The sequence below is a fragment of the Triticum dicoccoides genome, chromosome 2A (assembly GCF_002162155.2).
Source record: "Triticum dicoccoides isolate Atlit2015 ecotype Zavitan chromosome 2A, WEW_v2.0, whole genome shotgun sequence".
Taxonomy (NCBI): Eukaryota; Viridiplantae; Streptophyta; class Magnoliopsida; order Poales; family Poaceae; genus Triticum; species Triticum dicoccoides.
In genome coordinates this window covers 601113525-601125713 of record NC_041382.1, presented here as the reverse complement: position 1 = coordinate 601125713, position 12189 = coordinate 601113525, and positions in this window count along the sequence as shown.

Sequence of the window (12189 nt, the reverse complement as noted above, 5' to 3'; positions counted from 1 at the left end):
CAGAGAGATTCAAGTTTGATTCCACTCCTCCACAGAACACTCACTTGCGTCGGACTCCCTCACTCGAAGACTCTGACTATTCTTCCTCAGCTGCAACTGTTAATGCCAGAGTCATTGATGACCAAGATGATGCTACCTCACCACCTCCCACTTCGGCGTGTATCGACACTGCACCAAGTTCGTCTGCACCACCAAACCTCAACGACGACCCTGCTGCTTTGCCTACTCCTCACGGGAACGAGTAGAAAGCTCTATGTCTTCAAACCTTTTTGGTCATTACTGACAAAAGGGGGAGAAGCATATGAGTTGATAGTCTTCAAGCATGTCCATATGGGTGGTTGCTATACTTTTTCTACATTTGCCAAGTGCTTACAACTCTCTCTTTTGATACATTTGGTTCTTTGAGTAGTAACACTTAAACTTGATGGTCGTCTGCTACCTTTTCGGTCAACTATGTGATGCAATGATAAATTCCGCATGTACGACGATAAATTCCGCACGAAGTCATTTTGTAGACGTCCATTTTTCATTATGCATGTCATTATCTTCGCTATATCTCTTCATGCATGATGAATTGTCTTCATAAGTAGAAGAGGATCTCCAAAAGTACAACCTGCCATGTGCATTTGCATTCAAAAGCAAAATACTTATATGCACATCTTCAGGGGAGCCTTTTTGCTACTTACAAAGACAATACCTCAATCCTTTACAATTTCACATACTTTTATCCCCGTTGAAAACTTCAACCAATTTGTCATCAATCACTAAAAAGGGGGAGCTTGTAAGTGCATCTAGTGCCACCCCTAGTTGGTTTTGGAGTATTGACGACAAACCTGGTTGAGGGACTAATGTGTTTGTGAGAATTGCAGGATAACACATGTAGTAGTCCCTCATTGATTCGGTTTACCCACCGGAGATGACCCCTAAAAATGTGTGAAGACATTGAAGACAATGGTGGTATGTGAAGATATTCACATTGAAGACTATGACATGAGAAGACATCGCATGAAGACTTTGGAGCGCAAAGACATAGTTGTTTCATAGTTTCATTTTCTTCTTTGTTGAGTCATAGGAACCACCGTACTGTTAAGTGGGTTCCAAGTGAACAAAGTTAGAGTGACTAAAGTGATGCTGAATCAAATCCTAAGTCTTCGAGCGAAGACAATGAGAGCACATCTTATCTAGAGCTGGATAAGTCAGCTTTACTTGTAGCCCAAGTCAAGTTGCCGCTTGTGTTTAAAATCTGACCATTGGAACACGTGTCCGTTCCTTAGTGACCCAGGGTCATTTCGGACAAATCAGGTCGGGTTGCTTAGTGGCTATAAATAGCCCACCCCCTACACCATAAATTGGTGGCTGCTCAAAGTTAGTGCACGACTTTTGTCATTTGAGAGCAACCCACCTCCGAAGCCTTTGAGAGAGAAATCCTTGCGAGGACAAAGCCCTAAACACCCAGAGCCAAAGAGTGTTAGGCATCACTAAAGTCTTTCTATCTATGCGATCTGAAGACTTGTTACACTTGAGGACTGTGAATCCTCCAGCCGGTTAGGCGTCGCGTTCTGAGCATCCAAGAGTCATTGTGGATCGCCGGTGAAAGAAGTCTGTGAAGGTTTGGAAGTATACCTTGAAGACTTACCTGAGTGATTGGGCGAGGACTATGTGTCCTTAGCTCAAGGGGAATAAGGTGAAGATGCGGTCTTCTGAGTTGAATCTCAGCCTCCCTAACCAAACGTATAGTTGTCACGGCAACTGGAACTGGTCCAACAAATCCTTGTCTTCACCAAGCAATTGGTTCTATCCCTTCCTTCTCTTTATTTACAGTTGGTCTTTGTGAAGTCATTGCCTACTTGCATTATCTGTTTGTCTTCACCGTGTGACTGTTTGTTCTGATTGGCTTCATACTATCTTCCATCCTGATCCATACTGCCTAGCTGCTAATAGTCTTCGTGCTTTCACTTCTTTGAATACTTGACTATGGCTTGCGTAGTGTAGTCTACCTTCCGCTGCATGTTAATAGGTTCATTTCTATCGTTTGTCTTCGAAACTTCCATGTTTTGAAGACTTTCATAAAAATTGCCTATTCACCCCCCCTCTAGTCGATCACTAGCACTTTCACGTGATACCTTTTATTTCTTCCATATACTCAGAGAGAGACCCATCGTTTCTTGTGATGGCAGACATATTATTTTTGTTCGCTCTCCAAGTGGCCTTCCTATGAATTTTTTTTTGTGTTCCTATCTCCCCATTTCATTTTATTCAGACATGATCTCTGCTTCCACATAATTTCTTCCTTTATCAGGAGCTCATCCATTTCCTTTAGAATTTTCTTCCTTTATACTATTGCTTTATGATCACTTCTGTTAAACAACACATTTAATCTTTTACGAGCAGATTCAAGCTTTGTTGGCAAATATCCAATGTGAACCTTACTCTACCCATGAAGAGACTTCATCTACTTGTCCAAATTATTAGCAACATCTCCCAGATTATTGACTCTAGCATTTTCATTCCAACATGAATCAATCTGTACTTGCATCGCCGCATCTTCCCACTCCTAATACGCTTCATATTTCAAATGTTTAATAAATGTGCCAGAGTGAGGGGCACCCATCAATTCAATAATAAGAGGGCAATGATCTGACCTGGAGCTGATAATATGTGATACCTTGCAATCAGGAAAGATAGAGGACCATTGAAGGCACACCATCGCCCGGTCCAGCCGCACCTTCATATGTTTGTTACCTTCCTGCTTATTGTTATAGGTCCAAGGAACTCCATGAAAACCCAAATCAAACAAATTACATTTAGACATAATCTCACAGAAGTTTGCCATAAGTTTTGGTGACCGCTTGGTCCGAAAAAAATGCTCACTTTGCCAGATAGCCTCATTAAAATCACAAACCATAAACCACGGACCAGACCCAAGAGGTTTTATACGCCTTAACAATTCCCACATAGATAAAATGTTCCCCATAGATAAACATGCATCTCCACATAGTGCCAACATCATTAGAAATGTGCATGCCAATAAAATGTTCCCCATATTTGTTTAACTCCAAAGTGTAGAGATCATACCAATAGACCGCTAATCCACCTCCTTTGCCTGGCATAGAAAAAGTAAAAATATTTTTCATACCCAAGCGGCAACGCAAACTCTCAACATACTCTTCATTTTTTCTTGTTTCAAAAAGAAAGATAATGTTAGGCTGGTGTGTCTTTGAAAGGCACACAAGTTCTTGAACTGTCCGAGGCTGACCCAAACCTCGGCAGTTCCAACATATCATTTTCATGGCTCCTGACAGGCATCATCTTGTGCGCCCGTCAGTTGACCGGCAGCCCCAGGATCGGTAGCTTTCTTGCTTATAGCCCCTATTTCCTTACCATTGCCTAAAGACTCTCTCCTATTTTGAGCCTCCTCCTCTCCCTCATCTATCTCCTCTGTAACATGAATAATGGAGCCATCTATGCCTACTACAGATTCAACTGTCTCAACACACATTCTTTTACATGTCACACTCATATCCAAAACATCCCTATACTCTAGGCTATCAGTACTGTAGCTATTCATGCTAAGAACCAGGTCCTTGTCTTCATCAGGTGAACGCCTTTTGCTGCCAACAGTGCACTCAAGCATTGCAGCAAAGGCCGCCTTGCGGCCGGCAAGTTCGTTGTCGCTGTTTGGTGGAGAGGGGATGCCAAAAACCGCATGTTTAACACATGCGGCCTGCAGCATAACTTTCTCGTCTTGTTCTTGTCGGTGAAGCCTTTTCCACCATTGGACTCCAGCAGAAGTGAGAGCCTACCATTGGGCACCACCATCAGCACCATCGTCGCGACCATCCTTGTCAACGGCCACCTGGACCTGAGCTTCGCCCTCTAGCTGCTGTAGTTACACGCCCATAGCAGTAGCACACGCCAGGGTCAGCTGGTGCACCGGCTATGCATGCACCTCAGCAGGCGCACCCCAAGCCCACGCCTGTGGTCGCTGCTGCACAAGAACAACAGTAGCATCACTCGCCTGATCCTGGATCAGAGCCATAGAGGCTCTAACAGGAGCATCCGAGTTCCTCTTGTGCCCATCTACATTCGCGGGAGATGACCCAGGGGTGACCAAGTTGATGTGTAGGTCCCCCTAGTCTTAGATAATGGCACCGCTGATGAGATGGCAACAATTTAAGATAGAGAGAATTCCTTATTTGGCCATTTCTTAAAGTTTGGTTCATTATTTGGCCCAAATAAAATTTTCTTCCCTATTTGACAGCAAAAGTAATTTTTGTTCCTTATATGAAAATTTTGTCCAATTTAGACACTAACGGTGTTAAGTGTGAGGTAAAAAGACCATATTGCCCCTGTAATATTTTTGTACCTTGGTCATCATCAATACAAAGAAAGAAACAACAGGCCTGTGGGCTGTGGCTGTGGCCACTAAAATCTCATGTGTTGTGTGCCTCGTGTTCTCGCGTGTGTTAGCCGGCGGCTTCATACGTAAATACCTGTGTACATGCAGATCGTGTATACGTGCATGTACTAGGATCATACATTCTTCTAGAACTAGAATTCATGATTGTTGTACATGCAGATCATGTATACATGTATACGTGCAGCGTTGGCCGTCGTGGTGGCATCCGGCACCGCGCCTGGCTTGCCTAGCTGGCTGTAGAAGCGATCACCACCGAGTTGCCGATTCAGTTGAAGCCAAAAGATACGAATTTGCGAAGGGATTAGGGAACGAAACGACGGAAGTCACAGAACGTATATGCGTTGCGGCTGAAGTTTCATCTATTGATCAGATGGATCCATTGGAAAAGACGCAGCATATACGCGTATGGATGAACTAACCAAATTATTGGAGCATACATCACTAAAATATGGATGAACCGATTGCCTTTTTACTACATGCAGAATAGTTACACAATACACTAGGGCAAAACGGTCTTTTCGCCTTACACATCACACCGTTAGTGTCTAAAATAGACGGAAGTGTCCTATAAGGAACAAAAAATACTTTAGGTGTCAAATAGGGAAGAAAGTTTTATTTTGGGCCAAATAGGGAACCAAACTTTAAGAAAGGGTCGAATAAGGAATTCTCTCTTTAAGATACTAGGTACAAACTGTGACACACTAGGTACAAACTATGATACTGTCTTAGGATGCGAATAAGGAATTCTCTCTTTAAGATACTAGGTACAAACTGTGACACTGTCTTAGGATGCGTTTGGTTGAAGATGTGGTATGAATGGGTTGGGACCATGACATTGTCTGAATCACATCTAACAAATGATTTGTAACAATGAAAGAGGGTCTAACCTTCTCTGCATATGCCAGAAACTTCCTCCCACTATCCACAGATTCAAACACAACTAGCTTCACGCATGGAGATTGATGGTGACAACGAGCAGATAGATCTTCAGCCACCCCGCTCCATTCGTTGCCACTGATGGTCCTAGGGAGCTACAAGAGGAAGAAATGACTCAAATCGACTGCTGGGTAAAAATCCTTCATTCCAAGTCATAGCCCGAGAGAGAGAAGAGAGGCATACCCGGATGGTGAAGTAGTCGTCGTTGGAGGAGGAACCGCTGGAGAGGTCTTTGAAGAAGACCATGGCGACCCCGGCGGTAGGATGCGAGATGGCAAGAGCGAGGAAGTGGCTATAGCTTAGGAAGGAAGGAAGGAAGGATGAAACATGAGAAATGTGACTTGTGGTCGGGGAGAAAAGGAGTGGGAAAGGGAGGAAGGGGGCGGGGGTAGATATTTTGGCGGTAGGCCAAAATTTTAGAAATGTGGAGGGAAACTTTGCGCGCGGTGCCACCGGACCATTCACTTTGAACGATTGTGTGCATCGCAAATGATTCTTCTGCTTTACACTCATGGGATGAGTTTGATAATTCAAATTTTGGTGGAAATTCCCTCGGGTACGTCATTGCATAATTTAACATCGCTTGATAATTTGGGCACACAAAAGAGCATACAACATACAGACCACACTTACTGAATCGAGCAATTTTAGTAATTAAACAGAGCCGGTTGACCTAAACATTGCTCTAACAAAAGACCAGCATTAAAAACAAAGCCTAAGTATGCATAATTTTAACAAATCCGCCGCCGCGCAGGCCTATGCATCGCCGGTGTGAGATGAGACGTCGATGACTTGTGTTGGTGACATGCCGCCATTGTTGGACTCTGCGTCCCCCCTGCTGAAGTCAACCACGTCCTCGTCCTTGTCCTCGTCCTTGACGCCGCCCTCAGGGTTGTAGTACTCATAGTAGTGGTTGCGCCAGAGCTCGCGTTGGTACTCCACTGCCGATTCCTCGATGGACAAACCCTTCTCTACCTCGACCTCGACCATGTGCAATTCATCCTCCGGCGCTCCTCGATCTCCGCCGCATCCTGCATCTCCAGCTCCCGCTCGGCGACCTCATGAGGAAGCAGGTGCTCCATGGCCACCTCCGCCTTTTCAAACGTGGGTTGCATGCTGGAGTCCGAGGTGGCCTAGAATATCTTGGCGTGTGCATCCTCGATCTTGGTGTGGATGGCCTCGACCTGGGCCAGGGCGACATTGGCGGCATGGACGGTAGCTCGAGCGCTCTCGGCGTTTGCAACCGTCATCGCAGCAGCAGCTGCAGCCGTCTCAATTATTGCAGTGCCATGTCGGCTGCCGCAGACGCCCTCTCGACGGAAGCGGCCGTGCTCAATGCGGATGCGGCGGCACTCTCGGTGCAGGCGACCGTGCTCTCGGGGGGGGGGGGATGCGACCATCGTATGGGCCTTCACGAAGCGTTTCTATGGCGTCATCTTTGCAAGAAGGGGTGCAGGAATGGGGATCGGGATTCGTCGATTCAGGGGTTGCCGGCACTGGAGTAGACGAGCCGATGAAGCTTAAGGAGGGATACTTAAATAGACCCAGATATTTTCATCGCAAACGGTTCCTAGAAAACAACTGTGTGTGATGTTGTAGATATTTTTTATTAGGTGTGAAAGACGAATTTGGAGTAAAGTGGCAACGGATGGTGTTTTAAATGAACGAGAAATTTTGTAGTACTAATACAACTGTCATGTCAAATTTTAGAAAATTTCAGGGGTCATATGACCTTTTAAGACATTTAAGTGATTTTCTAGCCATTTAATGACCGTAATTGAAATTTGAACTACATGTACATGCAACAGCTAACCACAACGGTTTGAAAACTCATATTTTGTGTACTTGTGTGTGATTTAATTCCATGTGCAGTAAATTGAAAGGAATTTTCAAACATATTGGTTTAATGGCTATGACACAATTAAGCATGGAGTGACATGGCATTTTAATTTCAAAAAATAAAAAAATATCAGAAACACATGAAACCTTGGTTGATGTAATATCATGCCACCAAGATAATGTGGTAAAAAAATTGGCATGTTTGACGAAAGGTTGGACACACACCCCTCACAAATCGGAGCAACTCACTAGAAGGCTCGTGGTTCCAAGAGGGAACAATGCATGTTTGATGATGAACGGGAGATAGCTTCCTCTTATGGCCTTCAAATTTTTTCTATGTATAACATGCACTACTACAACTGTAATGTGTAATTTTTGAAAATTCTAGGGGTCATTTGACCTTTTAAAGACATTTAAGTGATTTTCTAGCCATTTAATGACCGTAATTCAAATTTAAACTACATCTACATGCAACAGCTAACCACAACGGTTTGAAAACTCATATTTTGTGTACTTGTGTGTGATTTAATTCCATGTGCAGTAAATTGGAAGGAATTTTCAAACATATTGGTTTAACGGCTATGACACAATTGAGCATGGAGTGACATGGCATTTTAATTTCAAAAGATAAAAAAATCAGAAACACATGAAACCTTGGTTGATGTAATGTCATGCCACCAAGATGATGTGGTAAAAAAATTTGGCATGTTTGATGAAAGTTTGGACACACACCCCTCACAAATCGGAGCAACTCACTAGAAGGCTCGTGGTTCCGAGAGGGAACAATGCATGTTTGAGACGAACAGGAGATAGCTTCCTCTTATGGCCTTCAATTTTTTATATGTATAACATGCACTACTACAACTATAATGTGAAATTTTGGAAAATTCTAGGGGTCATTTGACCTTTTAAAGACATTTAAGTGATTTTCTAGCCATTTAATGTCCGTAATTCAAATTTAAACTACATCTACATGCAACGCCTAACTAAAACGGTTTGAAAAATCATATTTGTATAGTTGTGTGCGAGTTAATTCCATGTGCAGTAAATTAGAAGGAATTTTCAAACATATTTGTCTCACGACATGGACACATGCCTACGTATGCATGGAGTGACATGGCATTTTAATTCCAAAAAATAAAATAAAAAATCAGAAACACATGAAACCTTGGTTGATGTAATGTCATGCCACCAAGATGACGTGGTAAATAAATTGACATGTTTGACGAAAGTTTGGACACATCCCCCTCACAAACCGGAGCAACTCACTAGAAGGCTTGTGGTTCCTAGAGGGAACAATGCATATTTGATGACGAACGAGAGATAGCTTCCTCTTACGGCCTTCAAATTTTTTCTATGTCTAACATGCACTACTACAACTGTAATGTGAAATTTTGAAAAATTCTAGGGGTCATTTGACCTTTTAAAGACATTTAAGTGATTTTCTATCCATTTAATGACCGTAATTCAAATTTGAACTACATCTACATGCAACGCCTAACCAAAACGGTTTGAAAAATCATATTTGTGTACTTGTGTGCGAGTTAATTCCATGTGCAGTAAATTAGAAGAATTTTCAAACATATTTGTCTCACGACATGGACACATGCCTATGTATGCATGGAGTGACATGGCATTTTAATTCCAAAAAAAATCAAAAACACATGAAACCTTGGTTGATGTAATGTCATGCAACAAAATGATGTGGTTAAGAAATTGGCATGTTTGACGAAAGTTTGGACACACACCCCTCACAAACCGGAGCAACTCACTAGAAGGCTCGTGGTTCCGAGAGGGAACAATGCATGTTTGATGACGAACGGGAGCTAGCTTCCTCTTACGGCCTTCAATTTTTTCTATGTCTAACATGCACTACTACAACTGTAATGTGAAATTTTGGCAAATTCTAGGGGTCATTTAACCTTTTAAAGACATTTGAGTGATTTTCTAGCCATTTAATGACCGTAATTTAAATTTGAACTACATCTACATGCAATGCCTAACCAAAACGATTTGAAAAATCATATTTGTGTACTTGTTTACGAGTTAATTCCATGTGCAGTAAAGTAGAAGGAATTTTCAAACATATTGGTCTCAAGGCATGGGCACATGCATGTAGTGCCATGGCATTTTAATTCCAAAAAATTAAAAAATGATCAGAAAAACATGAATCCTTGCTTGATTTAATGTCATGCCACCAAGATGGTGTGGTAAAAAAATTGGCCTGTTTGACCAAAGTTTGGACACACACCCCTCACAAATCGGAGCAACTCACTAGAAGGTTCGTGGTTCCGAGAGGGAACAATGCATGTTTGATGACGAACAGGAGATAGCTGAAGCAAATATGCCCTAGAGGCAATAATAAAGTTATTATTTATTTCCTCATATCATGATAAATGTTTATTATTCATGCTAGAATTGTATTAACCGGAAATATAATACATGTGTGAATACATAGACAAACATAGTGTCACTAGTATGCCTCTACTTGACTAGCTCGTTGATCAAAGATGGTTGAGTTTCCTAACCATACACATGAGTTGTCATTTGATTAACGAGATCACATCAGTAGGAGAATGATGTGATTGACTTGACCCATTCCGTTAGCTTAGCACTTGATCATTTAGTTTACTGCTATTGCTTTCTTCGTGACTTATACATGTTCCTATGACTATGAGACTACGCAACTCCCGAATACCGGAGGAACACTTTGTGTGCTACCAAACGTCACAACGTAACTGAGTGATTATAAAGGTGCTCTACAGGTGTCTCCGATGGTGTTCGTGGAGTTGGCATAGATCAAGAATAGGATTTGTCACTCCGATTGTCGGAGAGGTATCTCTGGGCCCTCTCGGTAATGCACATCACTATAAGCCTTGCAAGCAATGTGACTAATCAGTTAGTTACGGGATGATGCATTACGGAACGAGTAAAGAGACTTGCTGGTAACGAGATTGAGCTAGGTATTGAGATACCGACGATCGAATCTCGAGCAAGTAACATACCGATGACAAAGGAACAACATATGTTGTTATGCGATTTGACCGATAAAGATCTTCGTAGAATATGTAGGAGCCAATATGAGCATCTAGGTTCCGCTATTGGTTATTGACCGGAGACATGTCTCGGTCATGTCTACATAGTTCTCGAACCCGTAGGGTCCGCACGCTTAAAGTTATGTGATGATCGGTATTATGAGTTTATATGTTTTGATGTACGGAAGGTATTTCGGAGTCCCGGATATGATCACGGACATTACGAGGAGTCTCTAAATGGTCAAGACATAAAGATTGATATATTGGAAGCCTACATTTGGACATCGGAAGAGTTCCGGGTGAAATCAGGATTTTACCGGAGTGCCGGAGGGGTTACCGGAACCCCCCGGGGGTTAATGGGCCTTGTTGGGCCCTAGTGGAGAGAGAGAGAGGGGCCGGCCAGGGCAGGTCGCGTGCCCCTCCCCCTCTGGTCAAAATTGGACTAGGAAGGGGGGCGGCGCCCCCCTTTCCTTCTCCTTCTCCCCCTTCCTTTTCCCCTCCTAGTAGGAGTAGGAAAGAGGGGAGTCCTACTCTTACTGGGAGTAGGACTCCCCCTCCTGGCGCGCCCTACAGGGACGGTCGGCCTCCCCCTTTACTCCTTTATATACGGGGGCAGGGGGTACCCTAGAACACACAAGTTGATCATTGATCTCTCCCAGCCGTGTGTGGTGCCCCTCCACCATAATCCACCTCGGTCATATCGTAGCGGTGCTTAGGCGAAGCCCTGCGTCGGTAGCTTCGTCAACATCGTCACCACGTCGTCGTGCCGACAAAACTCTCCCTCGAGCTCTACTGGATCGTGAGTTCGCGGGACGTCTCCGAGCTTAAGGTGTGCTGAACGCGGAGGTGTCGTACGTTCGGTACTAAGGATCGGTCGCTCGTGAAGACGTACGACTACATCAACCGCGTTGACATAATGCTTCCGCTTAATGGTCTACGAGGGTACGTGGACGACACTCTCCCCTCTCGTTGCTATGCATCACCATGATCTTGCGTGTGCGTAGGAATTTTTTTGAATTTACTACGTTCCCCAACAGTGGAATCCGAGCCAGGTTATTGCGTAGATGTTATATGCATGAGTAGAACACAAGTGAGTTGTGGGCGATACAAGTCATACTTCTTACCAGCATGTCATACTTTGGTTCAGCGGTATTGTTGGATGAAGCGGCCCGGACCGACATTACGCGTACGCTTACGCGAGACTGGTTCTACCGACGTGCTTTGCACACAGGTGGCTGGCGGGTGTCATTTTCTCCAACTTTATTTGAACCGAGTGTGACTACGCCCGGTCCTTGAGAAGGTTAAAACAACATTAACTTGACGAACTATGATTGTGGTTTTGATGCGTAGGTAAGAACGGTTCTTGCTCAGCCCGTAGCAGCCACGTAAAACTTGCAACAACAAAGTAGATGACATCTAACTTGTTTTTGCAGGGCATGTTGTGATGTGATATGGTCAAGACATGATGCTATATTTATTGTATGAGATGATCATGTTTTGTAACAGAGTTATCGGCAACTGGCAGGAGCCATATGGTTGTCGCTTTATTGTAATGCAATCACCCTGTAATTGCTTTACTTTATCACTAAGCGGTAGCGATAGTCATCGAAGCAATAGTTGGCGAGACGACAACGATGCTACGATGGAGATCAAGGTGTCGCGCCGGTGACGATGGTGATCATGACGGTGCTTTGGAGATGGAGATCAAAGGCACAAGATGATGATGGTCATATCATATCACTTATATTGATTGCATGTGATATTTATCCTTTATGCATCTTATTCTGCTTTGTTTGACGGTAGCATTATAAGATGATCTCTGACTAAATTTCAAGGTAAAAGTGTTCTCCCTGAGTATGCACCGTTGCCAAAGTTCGTCGTGCCGAGACACCACGTGATGATCGGGTGTGATAAGCTCAACGTTCATCTACAACGGGTGTAAGACAGTTTTGCACACGC